The sequence below is a fragment of the Schistocerca cancellata genome, chromosome 2 (genome assembly GCF_023864275.1).
Source record: "Schistocerca cancellata isolate TAMUIC-IGC-003103 chromosome 2, iqSchCanc2.1, whole genome shotgun sequence".
Lineage (NCBI taxonomy): Eukaryota > Metazoa > Arthropoda > Insecta > Orthoptera > Acrididae > Schistocerca > Schistocerca cancellata.
The window spans coordinates 1088198864-1088220850 of NC_064627.1; the positions used below are offsets into that span (position 1 = coordinate 1088198864).

General features: G+C 41.5%; 1 long non-coding RNA gene across 1 annotated transcript in view; it reads right to left on the reverse strand.

Moving 5' to 3' along the window:
- The window catches only part of LOC126163096 (uncharacterized), a 64906-nt gene that overhangs the window by 28019 nt on the left and 14900 nt on the right, over positions 1-21987 (reverse strand). Inside the window, exon 2 of the long non-coding RNA XR_007535158.1 lies at positions 14404-14501. This is a non-coding gene — a long non-coding RNA (uncharacterized LOC126163096). The remainder of the gene's footprint in view (positions 1-14403; positions 14502-21987) is intronic.

The window sequence follows — 21987 nt, forward strand, 5'->3', positions numbered from 1 at the left end:
AATGGAAACCACAGTGACAATCCTATGAAGCTTTGCACAGATGTGGTGAGCAGTGTCTCTAGTATGCTCGTCGATCGCGTCACGTAGCTCATTTCAGTTCTGAGCGCACAGTGAGCACGTAAAGATGCCTAGAACAATAGTGTCTCCCGCCAAGTACACGTGCCTGTCGAGAGATTTCGCCTGCTGTCTTGCAGCCCGCGTAACATAACTGTTACACGTTTCCTTCTTTATGACAATTCTCGGCGGCACTCTCAAAGGGCAATGAAGATGCTCCCTCCTTTCGATGAGAAGTGTTTAATCACTCACAGCAGAGTCCGTAACTGACTCTCCCTGAGTTTCATCCCTGCTCATTATAAAGGCAATGCTCTGGCACAGACAACGGGCTGGAGACCAGCGTAGAGAACTGGCAGGAACCACAGGCGGCTTGCTTCTTTGACGACGATATTGGAAAGTTGGTACAACGCTATGACAGATGTCTATATCGGAGCGGCGACTATGTAGAGAAGAAGCTGGAAGGTGTAGCTAACTGTTGCAAATGAAACATTTCTGATTTCCATAGTGATTTCCATTTTGCGACCGATCGGACCTTACTTTCCGAACAGGCCTCGTATAACTAGGTAAGATACAGACATACACACGGGTATTCACATTTCTATTAAAAATAACTCCAATTCCCTGGTTCCATCCAAGGTCTTAGGAAAGTTTTCCCTGATTAAAACGCAAATGCTAGAACTGGAAATCCCCTCCCAGACATTCTCCAGTGGGACTAGGCTGAGTAAAACGTAACTCTACAATGAGCCGGATTTCAAACAGCCCGCGACCAGTACATTGTCACCAAATCGAATGCAACAACTCTGGAGACTCATAAGGTATCCCTAAAAAAAATCTGAAAGTTTGTCGGTGGAGATCTGGTTCACCCTGTATATAAATGACCTAATGGTAACGTCAGAAGTTCCATGAGGCTTTTCACGGATGATAGAGTTGTACACGGAGAAGTCATAATGCTCGAGAACTGTAACGAAACGCTGAAGACCTGTTGAGGATCTATGTAGGATGCAGCGATTGAAAATTGACCATCAGCATAAGAAAATGTATCAGACTGCACATAAATAGTCAGATAGACCTAGTATTGTATAATTACATGAGTACAGAACAATCACTCGAAACAGCCACGACCGTAACATATCTAGGAGTACCCGATAGGGAGCGTACTTAATGTGAGAAGAGCACATTAAACTAACTGTAGGTATGGAGATATCATTCTGTGATTCATTGGCAGAATGGCAGAATCCTCAGGATATGTAGTCCACGACAAACGAGGTACCATACAAAACACACGTTCGACAGGTACTTGGATTCTTTTCGTCAGTACCAGATAGGATAGAGAAAATCCAAAGAAGAACAGCACATTTCGTCATAGGCCCATTTAATAAGCGCGAAATCGTCATGGAGATGCTCAGCCACCTCAGGCGGCAGACGCTGCAAGAGAGGCATTCTGCATCACGGTGTGGTTTCCAGGAGTGTGTTTTCCTAGAAGATTCAATCAGTATATTGGTTGAAGCTTACAGGCTGATTAAAACTGTGTGCCGGGCCAAGACTCGAACTCGTGAGCTTTGCCTTATGTGGACAAGTGCTCTACCGACTGAGCTACCCAGGCACGACTCAAGACCTGTTTCACAGCTTACCTTCCACCAGTACCTCGTCTCCTACTTTCCAAATTTCACAGAAGCTCTCTTCCAAAACTTGCAGGCACTCCTGGAACGAAGGATATTGCAGAGACATGGCTTAGCCACAGCCTGGAGAATGTTTCCAGAACGAAATTTTCTCTCTGCAGCGGACTTTATGCCGATGTGAAACTTCTTGGCAGATTAAAACCATGTGCGAAACCGAGACTCGAATTCGGAAACCTTTGTCAAAGGTCATCAGCGCACACTCCAATGTGAAGTGAAATTTTCATTCTTAGTATGCTGGTATCTTATATGTATATCTCCGGAACATACCATGAAGGTAAAACTAGAGGCTCTATCCCACATGGAGACTTATTAGAAATCATTCTTCTCTCGAACCATTCGCGACTGTAATACCTATTGGGACTGAAAGTGTGTGAAGCTTTATCGAATGTGCCCCACCCCCCCAACAGGACCACACCGTCATGCACTGAGCTTCTCTAGTAACGATGTTACTTGGCTTTTACTGGCACCACTTTATCCCCAAACTGAGAAAGATGGCGCAATTATTAAGGTAATAAAAGGAGAAGAGTTCGGGACCCCGATCGGGTATCCCTCGGTTTTCCCAAATTGCTTAAGGCAAATTTGAGACACGATCGTTTTCCTACAGGTGACCTTCTCCAGTGCCACCTCGTGCTCCATCTCTAATGACCTCATAATCGACAGGACGTTGAACCATAATCTATTATCTTTAGATGAACGTGGCGACCAACTGAAGCAGAATTTCTGACTATCAAATTCCTCCATTCATCCATGGTCCAATCGCTATCTTCCTGACTCCCTAATAAAAGGGGCCCCCCACTGCCGTACTCTCTGAGCCTCCAGTACAAAGTTCCCCAGGAAAGTACAAATCGTTAGGTGACTGTAAACTCCGAAGACAATTGCCTTACAGGCATCGCGGAAATTTGTTGGGCAGTTACGACCGGATATAAGACTTCTTGTGGAGTGGTTACTCGTGTACCGAACCACGATGAACATTTCCTGTTTTCCAGACCGTGGCCAAAGCTTTGAAATAACACTATGACACGTTCACAGTCGGTGACAATGCGATTTGTGTCTTATCTGTTTCAAGGACTCAGATGGCATTACGCTGTAACCCTCACGTAGAGGCCACATTGCAGACACACGGGTCTCAACGTATGTGTGTATTCGACTGAGGTATTATGAATCGCCGGCCGGTGTGGCCGTGCGGTTCTAGGCGCTTCAGTCTGGAACCGCGCGACCGCTACGGTCGCGGGTTCGAATCCTGCCTCGGGCATGGATGTGTGTGATGTCCTTAGGTTAGTTAGGTTTAAGTAGTTCTAGGTTCTAGGGGACTGATGACCACAGATGTTAAGTCCCATAGTGCTCAGAGCCATTTTATTATGAATCTAAAAACGGTACTTCGTAATATTCCAATGACGAGCCTATTCTAAACAGGGAATATCCAGTTAATACAAATTCTGCTTTGTTGCGAACGCTTGGCAGTTGTTTGCAGTGACTGTTCGCCTCCCCTCCTTCTGTTTTACTCTTTTTCCGATTATGTTTAACTTTGTATCGCTGCTGTAGCAGAAGTGGGGTGGATGTCCATGGGTTGGACAAAAATATGGAAACAGAGCGAGAAATTTTCATGCTTGAACACAATTCCGGGCTGCGCTGTCCCATTTGACCAGGAGTGGCATCTGTGCAGTGTCCTCAATGCATCGCAAGTATCAATCATGGTAAGAACAGTGTTCTGTGTAGTTATGACTGCATTATGTTGGACCTAAGTGACTTGGAACATAGGTAAATTGTTGGTTCTTGTACGGTGGTTGTTTTCGTAACTAAAGTATCCGAATGTTTGATATTTCAAGAGGCACCATAACGAAAACTTGTGGGACATACAGGGAAAGAGGAAAAACATCATCCTTTTAAGTCACAACGCGGACGAAAGTGTGCGTTGAGTGATCGTGACAAATGGGCATTGAAGAGGATTGTGAAGAAAAATAGAGGGAAAACCACTGAAAATGTCAGTATAGAACTGAATGCTGCACTCGCGAACTCTGTCGGCACCAAACCAACAACGAAGGGAGACCATTTTGGCTGATCACGTCCATCTATTGGTGCAATGTTTGGTCTCCAATCGTGATGCCGTCTTCCAAGACGACACAACTCGCATCGTTCACGTCTAGTTTTGTGAACACGATGATGAATTATCGCATCTCATCTGGTCACTAGTCACCGGGTCGCATTATTATTGAGACTTTGTGGTCTACTTTGAAGAGACGGGAGCGTGATCGCTAACCACGTCCATCGTCAATAACTGAACTTGTCATTATTTCGTAGAAACAATAGTATAAAAGTTCCTTGAAAACCGTGCAGGCCCTTTATGCACTCCGAGTGGACTGGAAGGTGATTTGAACGCCAACGGGTTTCCTACACTGTATTAGGCATGGCAATGTGTTGTCTTTTTGGTGTTTCAATTTTTTCCCACACACTGTATTAGTAAGTAATGATGCACAGAAGTAGATGTTGCTGTACTAATGATAAGAATATTAGTTGCAGTTGTAACAGATGAGAACTGAGGTTGGCAACTGACACAACACAACTAAATAACACAACTAAATAACAACAATCATAAAAATAATTAAGATTAATTGTGGACGATTTAGCAGTCTTAACTCGCGACATTTCATCGGCCCAAAATCTGATTGAACTCTTGAAAGAAACTGGAGATAATCTGCTGACATCTGAAAATGCAGAATACAGACCTGCAACAAATAAACACCAAAATCCTGGAGACGATGTACGGCAAAATTAAACTAGTTCCACAATTTAAATAGCTCGGTAAAACCATTCAGGAGAATGGAAACGAAACAAAAGCGCAGAAATTAGGTGCCAAAAGATGGAAACAGCATGACGACTTTTACACAAAATATGTACAACAATAAATTAACCTACAAGCATACAAAACTAAGATATTACAATACAGAAACTAAACCAGAATGTCTCTGTGGATCATAAACACTAATTTTTAATAGGAAAACAGATACCAAAAAAAACACGAAAAAGGAAAGCCAAATTGTAAGAAAAATTCTATGCCCAAAGCTCGTAGAGATACGTAGTAGACTCGAGAGACAAATAGAGGGTCAAACAGTATACAAGTATTCATAGTGGCACTAGCAAACGCAGGTTAAGATTCTATGGTCTTATTAAAAGAATCAACTGAGACTCAGAAAACAAATAGTTGAATTCTTTGCCGACAGGTTTAGAGCCGCAATTGACACGATGGAATGAATCAGTTAGATCAAAGGGCCGGCCTGTGTGGCCACGCGGTTAAAGGCGCTACAGTCTCGAACCGCGCGACCGCTACGGTCGCAGATTCGGATCCTGCCTCGGGCATGGATGTGTGTGATGTCCCTAGGTTAGTTAGGTTTAAGTAGTTCTAAGTTCTAGGGGACTGATGACCTTAGAAGTTAAGTCCCATAGTGCTCAGAGCCATTTGAACCAAGTTAGATCAAAACTGATCTGAAACTAGTATGAATGACACTAGAAGATGTCCAAAATTCACAAAGTTGGGCAGTAGGAGAATCAAATAAGAAGACTAGAACAGAATGGTCTGAAGAAAGAAAATAAGTCCACAGGAAGATAATGAAAGAAATATGGGTACGAAAGGACGGCAAACGCTCTTCTCTAAGTACTCTGCTTCGTCCTAATGAGCTCCGTCGCAAATAATTATAAGTTTCATTAATTTCACTGACTTCATTGTAGGTTCCTTGTTGAAGATTATAATTATTACTCAAGAAAATAGACGTTTAATTAATTTTCGCAGTATTTAAGTATCACAGAAATTATTTTGTCTGTCTTGGGTGTAGTAAATAATGTACTATCGCCATCATCGTACTGCAAGAAACTCTATATTCAATCCGTAACCAAGTAGGTACTACGCAATCAAACTCTCATATCATAATTTAATTTCGTTGTTGTATGTATGAAGATATTGATGTATTTAGAATTTCCAGAAAGAATCTTTAGCTAGTCAGCGACGCGCACGGTGTTTTGAAACTAGGAAGATTAAAAATGTATGGCAGACCAGGACTCTGACCCTTCCACATTTCATTCCGGGTCCGGTACACTTTTTTAAACTGCCAGGAAATCATAGTGATTAATTTGTTTAGTGGTGTTGACTGTTTCTCTACGTCTAATAGCGCACCAGAAGAGAGGAATAACATCTTTGGAACAGCAATACGAAAAAGCCTTCTGGAAACAGGAACGCACAGCATGTGGAATTTAAAAAAATTGCGGAACAGATCCCCAAAAAAACGTTTTCTTGTTTAGTAGTTCAGACTAAAAATACCCGAAAGAGACTAGGAGAAACCTCATGAACAGTTGTACTACAAGCAGGGAGTACAAGAAACGTGGGAGTAACAGATGTATCGCAATTGACTAAATTGGACATGGCACTGGCGAACTCAAGCACGAGAAAGGCACCAGGAATAAATGGTTTAAACTTGGTAGCAAATAATATAGAAGGTACGCTCCTATATTTTATAATATCACACCTTTTCAGTCTATGCTTGTGAAGATAAGAAACAACTGATTAATGCAGCACAGTGAAAGTCAGTTTGTGAAGTTCCCATAGGTCCAGCGCTGTCATGATAAGCTTTTATGAATGCGTAATACTGAACAGTTTTAAATGAAAGATGTTACAGTTTTGGCAGCGTTGGAACGGCTGTTGTAGTGTAAACGACAGCCATAGTCAGTCTGCCAGAACGTGATGGTGACAGAGGTCATAGTCGAAATGTGCGCTCGAACACGGTATATTATGTATTTGTTTAGCGCTTTTATGTAGCTTACATCTACATCTACATCTACACAGATACTCCGCAAGTCACTGTACGGTGAGTGGTGGAGGGTACCTTGTACCACTACTGGTCATTCCCTTTCCTGTTCCACGTGTAACTAGAGCGAAAAAGGAAGACTGTTTATACGCCTCCATATGAGCCCTAATTTCTCGTATCTTATCTTCGTAGTCCTTACGCGCAGTGTACGTTGATGGCAGTAGAATCGTTCGGCAGTCAGTTTCAAATGCTGATTCTCTAAATTTTCTCAATAGTGTTTCTCAAAACGAAACTTCGGTTAAATGTCGAATACTGTGGCACCAGATTCAAAATGTTTCAAATGGCTCTGAGCACTATGGGACTTAAAATCTGTCATCAGTCCCCTATAAGTTAGAACTACTTAAACCTAACTAACCTAAGGACATCACACACATCCATGCCCGAGGCAGAATTCGAACCTGCGACCGTCGCGGTCTCGCGGTTCCAGACTGAACCGCCTAGAACCGCTCGGCCACAAGGGCACTGTGGCACCAATTTTTTTTTTTTTTCTCTGACTTCAGTGACATATCCTGACTGCGTTTCCCTTCTGTTTACTCCAGACCAGAACCAAACGTGGGTAAACATTAGTGATAAATTTATCTACCTCTATATCCACATCATACTCCGCAAGCTACCTAACGCTGTGTGGTGGAGGGTACTTGTGGTGCCTCTAACTGGTCTCCCCTACACTGTTCCATTTACGAATGGCACGTGGGATCAATGATTGTCGGTAAACCTCTGTATTAAGTCTAATTTCTCGAATTTTCTCGTCTGGATATTACGTGGTATGTTTGTGGGAGGAGTAATTTTTGTACGACGCTTCTCGGAAAGTGCTGTCTCGAAATATCAGTAGCAATCCTCTCCGCGATGAACAATGCCTCTCTTGTAACGTCTTCCAGTGGAGTTTGTCGACCATCTCGGAAAATCTCTATGGCTGACGAAACGATCCCGTAACGAAACGCGCCGCTGTTCATCAGCTCTTCTCTATTTCTTCTATCAGTCCTACCTGGTAAGTATCCCATATTGATGAATAATACTCAAGAATCGGTCGAACAACAGCTTATAAGCCACTTTCTTCGAGGATGACTTACATTTTCTTAAGAGTCTACCTCAGAATCTCAGTCTGTCATCTGCTTTTCCTACTGTTTGTTACGTATGGTCAATCCATTTAAGATCGCTCTGGATAGTTACACTGGGATATTTTACGGTACACAGTTTCCAGCAACTTGTCAACAATAGTGTAGTTGTAGTAAAGTGGATTTCTTTTCCTCTATATGAGCAATGCGCTGCATTTATTTACGTTCAGGTTGAACTGCCAGAGCCACTCATCAGTCCTCTGCGGATCACTGCGCGAATCGATACTCTCTTCCGGCGTTGCTACTTTGTTACAGACAACCGCAGCATCTGCGAACAGTCTTAATACGTATCCGGCGCTTTCTACTAAATAATTTATATACAGGGCTATTACAAATGATTGAAGCGATTTCATAAATTCACTGTAGCTCCATTCATTGACATATGGTCACGACACACTACAGATACGTAGAAAAACTCATAAAGTTTTGTTCGGCTGAAGCCGCACTTCAGGTTTCTGCCGCCAGAGCGCTCGAGAGCGCAGTGAGACAAAATGGCGACAGGAGCCGAGAAAGTGTATGTCGTGCTTGAAATGCACTCACATCAGTCAGTCATAACAGTGCAACGACACTTCAGGACGAAGTTCAACAAAGATCCGCCAGCTGCTAACTCCATTCGGCGATGGTATGCGCAGTTTAAAGCTTCTGGATGCCTCTGTAAGGGGAAATCAACGGGTCGGCCTGCAGTGAGCGAAGAAACGGTTGAACGCGTGCGGGCAAGTTTCACGCGTAGCCTGCGGAAAATTGGCTCATGCCACAACTGGAGACCGACAGCGCCGACTTCATCTTTCAACAGGATGGAGCTCCACCACACTTCCATCATGATGTTCGGCATTTCTTAAACAGATTGGAAAATCGATGGATCGGTCGTGGTGGAGATCATGATCAGCAATTCATGTCATGGCCTCCATGCTCTCCCGGCTTAACCCCATGCGATTTCTTTCTGTGGGGTTATGTGAAAGATTCAGTGTTTAAACCTCCTCTACCAAGAAACGTGTCAGAACTGCGAGCTCGCATCAACGATGCTTTCGAACTCATTGATGGGGACATGCTGCGCCGAGTGTGGGAGGAACTTGATTATAGGCTTGATGTCTGCCGAATCACTAAAGGGTCACATATCGAACATTTGTGAATGCCTAAAGAACTTTTTGAGTTTTTGTATGTGTGTGCAAAGCGTTTTGAAAAATATCTCAAATAATATAGTTATTGTAGAGCTGTGAAATCGCTTCAATCATTTGTAATAACCCTGTACATTGAAATCAATAACTGTTCTATCACAGTTCCTTGGGGTACTCCAGAAACTACTTTTATATATGTTGATTTTGTTCTAGTATCAGCGACGTGTTGAGTTCTATCTGCAAGGAAGTCTCTAGTCCAGTCGCAAATCTGATACGATACTCGATAAGCTTGGTTTTTTTTAAAGTAAACAGCAGTAAGAGATGGTGTCAGACGCTTCCCTGAAGTCAAGGAACACGGCATCAACCTGAGCGCCGTTGTTTACAGCGCTCTGCATCTCGTGGAGGAACAGAGCGAGCTGAGTTTCGTAAGATCTCTCTTTCCGGAATATATGTTGATTTTTATGGAGGATATTTTCGTTTTCCAAAAGCGTCAAAATTTTTGAGCATAAAAAGTGTTCCATAATTCTACAACAGATCGACGTAACGATATAGATCTTTACTTGTGTGCCTGTGGCCTGAGACCCTTCTTGAAAACGGGAATGACCTGGGATTTTTTCCAGTCGCTAGGTACCCTTCGTTGCGCCACCGATTACGAACAATAATTTGGGTGCTACACGGGGAACAAATTCTTTCGCGTAATCGTTTTAGATTCTTATAGATATCTCATCTTTCCTCCACTAAGCCATTGTAGTTGCTTTCCTATTCCGCTGTCGGTTATCTCAGTACCTGCCATTTCGATGTTCGTACGATAATTGAAAGGAGGGACTATGTTATGATATTCCGTTGCGAAATATTTCGGAAGACCGAATTCAGTATTTCGGCCTTCTGTCTTCTACCTTCCACTGCAGTGGCAGTATGATCTTTGAGTCAATTGATAGATGCTTTAGAACCGCTTACCGATTTTACAGAAGATCAAAATCTCTTATAGTTTTTACTCAGATCGGCAGACAAAATTTTACTCTCAAAGTCATTGAATGCCTCCCTTATTCCTCACCTTAGACTCATTTTCACTTCGTTCATCTTCTGTTTGATAACTGGTTTTGAACTTCTCTTGATTCTGAGATGAGGTTCTCTTCGTTTACGTAGAAGTTTTCTAATACGGCCATTAAATCACGATGAGTCTTTCCAATCCCTTAAGACCTTGTTCGGAACATACGTGACTTGTCTAAGGCATATTGAACAATGCTCTTCAATTTTTGGCATTTGTACTCCACATATTGGTCCTCACAACTGAGTATATCATGCTGACTACTCGGATACTCTGCATTTTGTACCCTGTCATTCCTGCCAAGCAAAAAATGTCTTCCTACCTTTCTTAACATTCGTTGTAAAACTCATAGTCATAGATGCTATCGCAGCTTTGTGATCACTGATACCTTTCTCTTCGTTAACTCGTTCGATAAATTCAGGTCTGTTTGTTGCTAGGAGGGCTAAGACGTTACCTTCACGAGTTGATGGTCTAACTATCTGCTCAAAGTAATTTTCAGAGAAGACATGCAGATTAATTTCAAACGAGTCACTGCTTATGGCACTAGTTTTGAAGCATGTCTCTCCAAATCTATACTTGGCAAGTTGAAGTCACCCCCAGTTACAACAGCATGATCGGGAAAATTACTAACGACATTCTGTAGGTTCTCTTAGAAGCTCTCTGCCACTACAGCTCTGAACCAGGCTCCAACCAACGCTCTGTTTCTGATATTATCTGGGCATTATAATCTTGAGTATGTAATATTCTCCTGCAGTTTACTAATATGTTAACCTTTTCTGTACCTGATCTGTGGGGGCAACATTGTGTGAGAACATTGTGGCTGATGTAACTGCGGTTTTGGCAGGCAATTCATATTTGTTCCCAATGATGGGTTTCTCTAACATAAAAAATCCCCATCTGCACGCCACACGTACTCTGCTACCTGAGTAGCCGCTCCTTGCATGTAATGCACGCATTAGCCTGTTCAAGAGAACCCTACAGTTTTCCACCTGACGGCGGCGGCATCGCGGTCGCCCCTGAATACGTTGCACAAATAGACAGCTATTTGTCTGTATTCCATAATTTTAGAAAGTGTAGCCCTTGACCCCGAATAAATAGTCAATTAATCCCACTCACGTGATGCGTGGAATAGCCATAAGCAGTACCACAATGTCACAATTTTTCTTTTGAGGGAAAACAGAAAAGCTTGTAGTAATTACAATGGTACTAGCATTTTAAATACAGCTTATAAAATGTGTGAAAAAGTGATTAATGAAAAGCTCTTAAATAACTCTGAGTTATTTTGTACTGAGGAAGGATCAGGTTTCCAGAAAAGGATGATTTTAAAATGATAAAATTTTTAAATGAAACAGATAATTTATTAAAAGGGGGAATTTAATTTGAATACACGCCCACCTTCCATGGGTTTCGAAAACACGTTGATCCTGTAACCAGGAATAAGTTATGCGAAAATATGTGAAAAACAAGGTATCGAAGATACTTAACCCCAATGAAACAGAATCCTTATACTACAACTAGCATCATCATAGACACTGAAGCTGGAGGCGATCAGTGGTTGTAAGATTGTGATAGCATCAGTGACTACGGGTGCTGTAAGAAATATTAAGGAAGACAGCAAAGTATTTTTGCTTAGCAAGAGTGACAATAGGGCCAATCGCAGAGTATCTCAGTAGTCAACTTCAAACATTCAATTTTGAGGACGAAGGTATGGAGCAGAAACGAATAAAATACAAAAGCATCGTTCATTATGCCTTAGATAAGTATTTTCCGAGCATGGTTTCAAGGCATTGAAAATCCCCACCGTGATTCAATAGCCGTGTTATAATATTGCTACGAAAGCAAAGAAAGTTTTATCACAGATTCTAGAGAAGTCTGATGGTCTGATGTAGATATATTGTGGAATGTTGACATACTCTCGTGACTTAGGCAGTATCTGGTGTGTCTCTGTCGCTCTTTAACATTCACACAGATGACCCGGCGAGAACTTGGAAATAGGACAATACTCCTTGGGGAGTCAAATTAGAAAGTCAACTATATATGAACATATTTCTCTGTGCTGACAATGAAATAATTATTCACGAATTTGAAGACAAATTGTACAGGGAAATATATAAGCTATATCTTTCGAGCTCTACATATAATTTAAAGACTTCAACAACAGAAAATTCTTTGCTAGGAAAGGAGACAATGATATTAAAAATCTCCATCGATGGTGAAAGATTGGAGCAAACGTTTCACTTCCGAGATCTTGTCTACGACACAACTTGATAGCAAAATGACGATAAAAAACCATCTATCCAAAAATATGTGGAACAGTTACGAGAACAGTCAAAGAGAAAATAAGGAAATGACACAAATAAAATTGTACAGATGGCAGTTCTCACCTTGTTGTAAGGAGCAGAAAACTGGACTGCAAGGAAAGAAGAATCTTACGCAGCTGGATACATCAGAAACGGAATACTTAAAATCAGTACAAAGCTATAATATAGAGGATAAAATGAGGAACAACATACAGACATAATAGGAGTGAAATCTGTGACAGAGAAAGCTGAAGAAAACAAAAAAGAATGGAAAGAACATTTTCTGCATATACCGGAGATCAGGATCCCAAAGCAGGCTGTACATTGGAAACTTCTGGCGAGGAAAACCATGGTGAGACCTAAGACTAGATGATGAAAGCTAGGCAGATTTCGTAACAGAACACTGAAGAACCAGAGAAAGATAATTAGTCAAAGGACAAATTCAGATATGACAGAAGAGAATACTGGATTAGGACCAAAAATGAACTAGTTAGCCCTTTTTGTAAAGCAAAACAGGACACCTCACTGCAAAATGGAAACTGATCTCATAGGAAACCTGTACGTAGAGTAACAGTACTGGTTGTATAACCTTTAGCACAACATTGCTAGGAGTAGACAAAGTAGAAATTTTGAAACTGTAAATGCATTTGTTTAATGAAGATCGGAAAATGGGAGTTATGATGGTTTATTATAGTCAACATAACGATAGAGTAATAATAAACTGAAAAAAATTAAACCATCTGTTACAATTTCAAAGTCAGCTGCCTCTCTTAAGTTAGAGCATGAATTTTCCAGGACATACTGCGACGATCACAAAATTAGGGGCATGGAGAAAGGAGGAATGATTACGGTTTAACGTCTCACTATGATGTCATTAAAGAAGGAATGGTTGCATCTATGGCTAATCACTATCTTGAAAGAAGAGGAGTTCCCGAATGTTGTAATGTGAAATGGTTCGGGGTATTCTTCGATGCTGAGGTAACAAAGCAAAAATGAAAAAAAAAAGAAACAGAGCTATTCGAATTTCTTGAATAAATCATAATACTTTCACCTTGTGTTAGCATTCACACAGTAAAAGTGTAAAGAAGTTATCTTTCTCTCTCATTTTGTCTCACTTATTGTCAGGTCTGTATAGTAGATAGTACGTACCGTTAATTATGTCAGTACTGACTTGGTTCCATAAAGCTGGATGTCTTTGGAATTAAGACGGCAGCAGGGAAATTCAGGGAGAAGAATTTAAAACTTTGAGGTTTGCCGATGTCATTGTTATTCTTTCGGTGGGCAAAGGACTTGGGAGAGCAGTTGAACGGAATAGATAGTATCATGAAAAGATGAACATGAACTAAAGAAAAACAAGGCTAATGATACGTAGTCGACCAACATCTGGCGATTCTAGTACAGTTGAATTAGGAGATGAGACACTAGAGGTAGTAGACGTGTTTTGCTATTTGGGCAGCAAAGTAACTGACTATGGCCAAAACATAGAGTATACAAAATACAGATTGACAACAGGAAGAAAAACTTTTCTGAAAAAGGAAGTCTTTTCTAAAAGTGTTTGACTGGAGTGTAACCTCGTACGGATGTGAAATGTGAACAATACACAGTGCACACAAGAAGTGAACAGTAGCTTTTGAAATTTGGTGCAACAGTAGAATGTTGAAGGTTGTGTGGGTAGATGGAATAACTAATGCAAAAGCAATGAATCGAACAGATCAGAAAACAAATCTTGGTAGTATTTGGTTCAAAGATGAGGTCAGTTGGCAGACACATACTACGACGTCAATGACTCGTCACTTCGTTAATGGAGTTAAACTTTAGTTCTAGACGCTTGCTGGATGTAAGTTGCAGTAGACATGCAGAGATGAAAAGTACAGCAGCGTGGATAGCTGCATATGCCAGAGTTCGGACTGAAGACCACAATAACGACAATGCTGTGTATGGTCTTATCTTTCTGTTATGTGCCTTTATTATTTTCCAGTTCCGTATAAATAATATCTACTATACAGCCTACACGCTTCTTTTTATTGCTAGACAGTACAAAACTGATGCTAAACCACAGCAGTTCAGAACTGTAACACTACAATGCATATTGAGTAGGGGCGATACTTTCGCTGTAGAATCTACGGGATCCACTGCTGTCAACACTGGTAGCGTAATAAGAACTGAAATAGAATGTAACAAAATAAAGTATTTAAGATGAGATTGCAGAGAAATGAAGAGGAGAGCTATTTATACTTACCAATGTTCGGGCTGACAGCCGGTTCTATGAGATCTGGGTGGGTCTTGCGGACACAGTAACAGTGAATACCATCGCTCAGGTGCAATCTTCAGAGTAACCTGTGAACAAACGTAAAACGGTTCCATTCTATACCAGTTGCAGAATTCGATCGAATGACATATTCTTCGGTCCTCCTTTGGTTGCGCTAATTGTCAGCGCAGCATGCGCTCTGAAAACAAAAAATAGCTTCTACTTGCTCACACTCTAGAGCAAATGAAATTTAACAAATCCCAATCACTACACATGTCTTCCAGTAACAAACATCATTGTAACATCACATTATTCTCCAGTGTTTTTAACTGATTTAGTGAAATCTTAGCATTGTAAAGAGGCTCTAACTACAGAAAGCGTCTCGTCACATAACACAACTGCAAACGAGATGTTAACACTGTCCACATTTTCAGATCTATATAAGTATTTGATGCTGTTTACCATAAATATGTACTAAAGGAACAAGACTCAATATAAATGACTGTGGTAGTAAATGGGTGGTTTCTAAGAATCTTCAACATTCGGAACATAGGTTAAGAGCCATCACGGGTCTCCAGTGACGCAAAATGTTTTGTGAAACATTTACTAAATCCAGTATAATAATATCTCAGATCGTTATTGATATTCATATACATGAGTGAGTATCCACGTGGTCTTCGAGATACGGAAAAAGGGTTTGCTCATGGTAGAAATATTGTGGTCTCAAATAAAAATAATAGGATTCCTGGTAGAGAAAGCAAAGAAAACTGTCGGTAATATTTACCATTTATCAATTTCCAATAAACTAAAATTTAACATAATGGAATCATACGGTACGAATTTCCACTTAAAGAGTGACAATAATACTGTGATATCAAACTTAGAAGTGTAAGAACGTAAAATTTCATTAATAACTCTTGGTAGACATGATAAAGTTGTTAAAGATAATAGCTAGGCATTTGCTGGTGACACTGTACACCCAGCTTCTTTTCATAAATTTTCTTCACCTTCCACGCTGCTCATCTGTTCATTGCGCGTCAGTTGGTGGTTTCTCATTACAGAAATCTACAGGACTCACGAAGGATTTTGGAAGCTTCAAGTCGCAGACGACGCACTATGAACCCCAATATCATGGAGTGGAGTGATTAATAGCTACAGTTTCTGAAAGTGTAACAAATACAGCAATGTGTGTGTGGTCGGCGAAAGCCTGCGTCTGTAAAAACAACGTTCTTTATAAAAATAACTTTTCTCTGCTATAGGCAGCTATTATCGTTTCATTTATACTTCGAAAGAAGCGTTTCGGGAGATGGTTCCCGTTTTCGAGTTCGTTTTGCGTGCGTTATTTTGGTGGCATTTGTGATGTTTTCGATGGGTGAAGAGGTACACTGTTATGTTGCCTTTACTGTAATAGACAAAAATTAATGATTTATCTGCACACAGAGTTAATCGTAAATTCGGAAATAACTTCTGTGCCCATAGTCATGTTGTACAAATGGAGAAGATGTCTTAATTATTGACGACGCCTTTGGCACAATTGTTTTATTAATCTCCATTACATGATGTAATTTTAGATTTTTTACTTCTGATGAAGGTATATTTATATGTACCGAAACCTTGGTCAAGAATTTTAATAAATTTTTATCCTGCAACTGTTTTGGCTGTCATCCTTTATCGTGAAGAATTTACAAAGAAACAACAGATAGAGACGATTTTAAAACAAGAGTGTTCCATATGAAAGGATTCTGAGGCAAGAAATAAAGAAAATAGTTTCAACGTCGGCCGAGGACAAGAAAAATTAACACAATGAACGGACGGCGATAAACTTGAGTAAAAGGAAGAGAAAACGACAGAATATGAAGTGGTGAATCTACCAGAAAACCACGACGAGTAATAAAACAAAGAACAGAAGCAGGTAGACACTAAAGAAAAGGAAAAAATGGAACGTAAAGTGGCAAAATCGATGCTCTTTTGCGTCCCTGAGACGTATGTACAGCAAGTACTTCAGCATGTTGTATGTATGTGGTTTCCTGCCTATAACCGTCTGCCGCCGCGAATGAGTCGCGTTCCTACTGGTACTCACGTTTAACTCAAATTTGCGTTTCTCTACTTGCTCCAGTGATAACGGCCTGTTTACTTGGCGGTGCCACAAAACTTAGTATCGCAAATAGCTTACCGCGGAAGATTTCTGTTATCAGTTCCGTGATACGTGTGCTGTGTACACGGTGCCCACCCTTCTCTGGCAGAAGACGTCAGGCAACTGCAAGGTGCTTCGGCTCTCTCCGTCTCTCGTGTAGGCAGGGCGTGTCTCTGGAAGGCTACAGAAATGATTCAGTCTCAGTCACTCACCTCCATCTCTAGCAGAATTCTAGAACATTTTTCGAACTCTAACATAATAACTTACGCTGCACAAAATGACATAATATGTGCAACCGGTGTCCAATCTGATAACACGAATCGAGCAAAGCCGATCCATCGCTCTTCACATATCTTTCTTTATTGGAGTCAGAAGTTCCAAAGAAAACTTATATTGAATATAAAGAATATAAAATATACATCTACAAATTAATCAATTTACAATTTATAAAGAAAGAGATTAAAACTGAAGGACTTAAGGTATACTACACAGCACTTAAATAGACATAGCCAAATGTTTGCAACATATCCAATATTATTAAAGTTGTGACCAGTGTTTGACTACATTGATGGCATTGCTGTCAGACAGTGCCAGTTCCAACATCGAGCTCGAATCCGGACTAAGGTGGCACTTCATGATATAGCTAGAAGTTTGTTATTCCCCACACTCGCACAATAAGTCTCCATCTTGGACGATGCTACTTTTCTTGAGGTTGTCCTTGGGTCTTGTAACGCCTATACCTAAGGCCTTTCACGTACATCATCTTTCTTCATGACCAGGTGACAATTCTTCAATTTTGACACGTTTAGGATTATCAGGTAACATCTTTCCCTATATTTCAGCCCTCTCTTCCCCTGAGTGTAAATACTGCACGAAACTCTCCCAGGGCTTTAGACGAGCTAGTGGTGGCTGATGTTCATGAAGGGAATGGGCTGAAATGTTAAAAACCATTTTGCCTTTCTGTATTAGTAGCCACTGCAGTCTGAATATCGGGTGGGGCTATGGTTGCTAGTGAATACAATTTCGTATAGATGTTGGCTTCATACAGTCTGTGATTGACGTGCAGGTTTCTTTAAGGGTAATATCTACTTTTTTTTTGCGTGAGAAGATTTGTACCACTCAGGACTGGCATATTCAGAAGCAGAGTAGCTAAGCGGTAGGAAAGTTGTCCTCAGCACCTAAGCTTGAGCACCCTGTCCACATCCAGGTGTCTTACATAGCAGAAAGTTACGTGATGAACCCTTTCCCTTGATATTGATGCAACATATCTCGAAGATTAGAAAGTGATATAAGGCAGCGTCAAGATCCACTGTAGTATTACTGTGTATTACAACTGCATTCTTCTCCATTTCACATGTAGCTACCGTAAGGCTATTCGTTCCTCAAACGAAAGGCGTAGACTTTGGTTTTCATTGAAGTAGGCGTGAGATGATTTTCCTCGCAGAAGACTGAAACTATTTTCAGAGAATTGGTGATGTTCCAGTCTCGAGGTCTTTACTCTGTGTTGCCAGGGCCACGTCATCCGCATATGGGAAACTCTTTGTATGAGGTGGGAGTAGTTGACCATTGTTGCCATTGTTGTGTATGTTAAACAGCGTTGTTCTCACAACTGAGCCTGGCGCGAATCCTTTCTTCTGTATGCTCCATCTACACCTGACCTTGGAATTCGACAACGATATGTCGGTTCTGCAGCAGAGGCAATAATTTGTGTAAGCCTGAAGTTCACGCTACGCTGGTGGAGCTTTCTTTAAACTATTTGATGTTCTAAAATGGCGTACAGCAAAGACAAATTAGCAACAGCCTCTACAATAATATCACCATGGTGAAATCCATCTATTCGCAGTGTCAGATTAAGAATCTGTATATAACAGGTCTTTCCTATTCTGAATCTTGTGATACAGACCTTGAGACCAGAAGGACATTCAAGCCGCGTTTGGAACAGAGCTTTTTATGAAGTCGAAGTACGAGCAGTGGGATACACAGGAAAGAAACGACTAAAAGCTTTTGAAACGTGAAGTTACAGGAGACTCTTGAAGATCAGATGGACTGATCGACTAAGGGATTCTGTTCTGTGGCTCTAAGGCACAAAACATGGAGATAATTTTTAACTGCTGAATAGGGCTATATAAATAATAAGTAATACTAGTAGACCTCATTGTAAAGAGCTGTTTAAAAAAGTGGAAACCCGTACTGCAGCAACTGAGTACATTTACCAGTCCATTGTGCAGATCTGGGAAAACAGTATGAAGTATTTCACTAATACTTCTATACATAACCATGAAACAAGAGCCAGTTTGGACCTACATTTACCTAGGAAAAGCAAACAAAAACTCAAAACAGCATTTCCTGTTAGGAAATAAAACTCTGCGATAAATTTCTGGACGAGATAAAAAGTTTACTAAAACGCTTCTGTTTAAAAAGGCAGCTAAAACATTCTTGATAAATAATAGATACTGCACTCTGAAATTAGGGCTTGAAGGCAAAATAAAGAAAGGGGATAACTAAAGCACATTGTCAAAATACAATACATGATGACAATGTAATTCTTTTACAAGAAAACCAAGTGCCAAGCTCTATAGTGCATATTAGTAAAGTCTTGTAATTCTCCTGAACTCAAACTTTCACTCATCGTGATGGGATGCTGGCTCAGTTTTTCAAGGCGGACTGAGCGAAGGGCACGACGAAGTGGCATTGGGCGTAGTTGTATATTTACAGGCCTGGAGACAGTTTCTCGAACAAACTGGAATTAGCGCAAGGGCATAAAGTATGTTCGTGGTCCACGAATCAGCAGCGGGTGTGCAGAGATTAAGTGCAAAATTATATTTTATATTATAAATTGGTACAAATTGTATGTAAACCAAATAATACTGTACAATAGGGACGAACCGAATGAGGTAATGCAGTTGTTAACCCTTAGGTAGGCGCGTGGGGTGGAGGTCCACTTATGGGCACCGAGTATGATTTACGTACCCATGTACAACACGTACTTTAGCTGCTTTCAGTAACGATAATCCTCACTATATGGTCTTTGAAATATTCTTCCAGGATGGGGGAAACAAATAACTCATTTAGAAAACAACGAACATGAACGATTTTATTGAGTACAGTTAAAAATAACGGTAACACAAACGTAGTATGGTGAATGTATATTAATACTCATAATACAGTTCATTCAAAATTAAAGCAAATTAAAGCAAAATTAACATTGTAGCATACGCTGATGACATTGCATTATTATCTGACAGTGAGAATGATTTGAAGCTTCTTACAGCACAATTAATTAAAGCCACAAATGGCACAGGCCTCCAGCTGAATACAGACAAAACAATGTACTTTATCTTATCCCGCTATCCATCAAATAATAATGTACTGCAAATTAATAACACAGCTTTCACAAAGACAAATGAATTTAATTACCTTGGTACAATAGTAACCTCTGACAACTCCATAAAAATTGAAATAGAATCACGAATTCAGAAGGCTAACAAATGCTACTATAGTCTCTTGACAGTTTTCAAAAGCAAGTTAATATCTAGGAACACCAAACTACAAGTATACAAATCATTGATTATACCAGTACTCACCTATGGATCTGAAACCTGGACTCTCACAAAAAAAGAGGAAAACAGATTAAGAGTATTTGAACGAAAAATTTTGAGAAAAATATTTGGACCCATAAGAGATAGGATCAGTGATGAATGGAGATTGCTAAATAACAATGAAATTTACAAATTATATAAAGACTCCGATATAGTGGCCAAAATTAAAGCCAAAAGACTGAAATGGATAGGGCATGTCATCAGAGCACCACCAAACAGGACCATCAAGAAAGTGACTGAAGAGATTCCCACCGGAAGACGACCTCTTGGACGCCCACGCATGAGATACTTGGACAATATTCAAGACGATCTCAGAAAACTAGGACATGACAGACAGTGGCAAATTACTTGTAAAGACAGTGCAAAGTGGTTCAACATTGTCCATTCTGCAGCAAAAAGCCTTCATGGATTGTAATGCTTAATAATAATAATAATAATAATACAGTTCATTCTATATCATCGATACACTCCCCATATACACTCCTGGAAATTGAAATAAGAACACCGTGAATTCATTGTCCCAGGGAGGGGAAACTTTATTGACACATTCCTGGGGATCACATGATCACACTGACAGAACCACAGGCTCATAGACACAGGCAACAGAGCATGCACAATGTCGGCACTAGTACAGTGTATATCCACCTTTCGCAGCAATGCAGGCTGCTATTCTCCCATGGAGACGATCATAGAGATGCTGGATGTAGTCCTGTGGAACGGCTTGCCATGCCATTTCCACCTGGCGCCTCAGTTGAACCAGCATTCGTGCTGGACGTGCAGACCGCGTGAGACGACGCTTCATCCAGTCCCAAACATGCTCAATGGGGGACAGATCCGGAGATCTTGCTGGCCAGGGGAGTTGACTTACACCTTCTAGACCACGTTGGGTGGCACGGGATACATGCTGACGTGCACTGTCCTGTTGAAACAGCAAGTTCCCTTGCCGGTCTAGGAATGGTAGAACGATGGGTTCGATGACGGTTTGGATGTACCGTGCACTATTCAGTGTCCCCTCGACGATCACCAGTGGTGTACGGCCAGTGTAGGAGATCGCTCCCCACACCATGATGCCGGGTGTTGGCCCTGTGTGCCTCGGTCGTATGCAGTCCTGATTGTGGCGCTCACCTGCACGGCGCCAAACACGCATACGACCATCATTGGCACCAAGGCAGAAGCGACTCTCATCGCTGAAGACGACACGTCTCCATTCGTCCCTCCATTCACGCCTGTCGCGACACCACTGGAGGCGGGCTGCACGATGTTGGGGCGTGAGCGGAACACGGCGTAACGGTGTGCGGGACCGTAGCCCAGCTTCATGGAGACGGTTGCGAATGGTCCTCGCCGATACCCCAGGATCAACAGTGTCCCTAATTTGCTGGGAAGTGGCGGTGCGGTCCCCTACGGCACTGCGTAGGATCCTACGGTCTTACGGTCTTGGCGTGCATCCGTGCGTCGCTGCGGTCCGGTCCCAGGTCGACGGGCACGTGCACCTTCCGCCGACCACTGGCGACAACATCGATGTACTGTGGAGACCTCTCGCCCCACGTGTTGAGCAATACGGCGGTACGTCCACCCGGCCTCCCGCATGCCCACTATACGCCCTCGCTCAAAGTCCGTCAACTGCACATACGGTTCACGTCCACGCTGTCGCGGCATGCTACCAGTGTTAAAGACTGCGATGGAGCTCCGTATGCCGCGGCAAACTGGCTGACACTGACGGCGGCGGTGCACAAATGCTGCGCAGCTAGCGCCATTCGACGGCCAACACCGCGGTTTCTGGTGTGTCCGCTGTGCCGTGCGTGTGATCATTGCTTGTACAGCCCTCTCGCAGTGTCTGGAGCA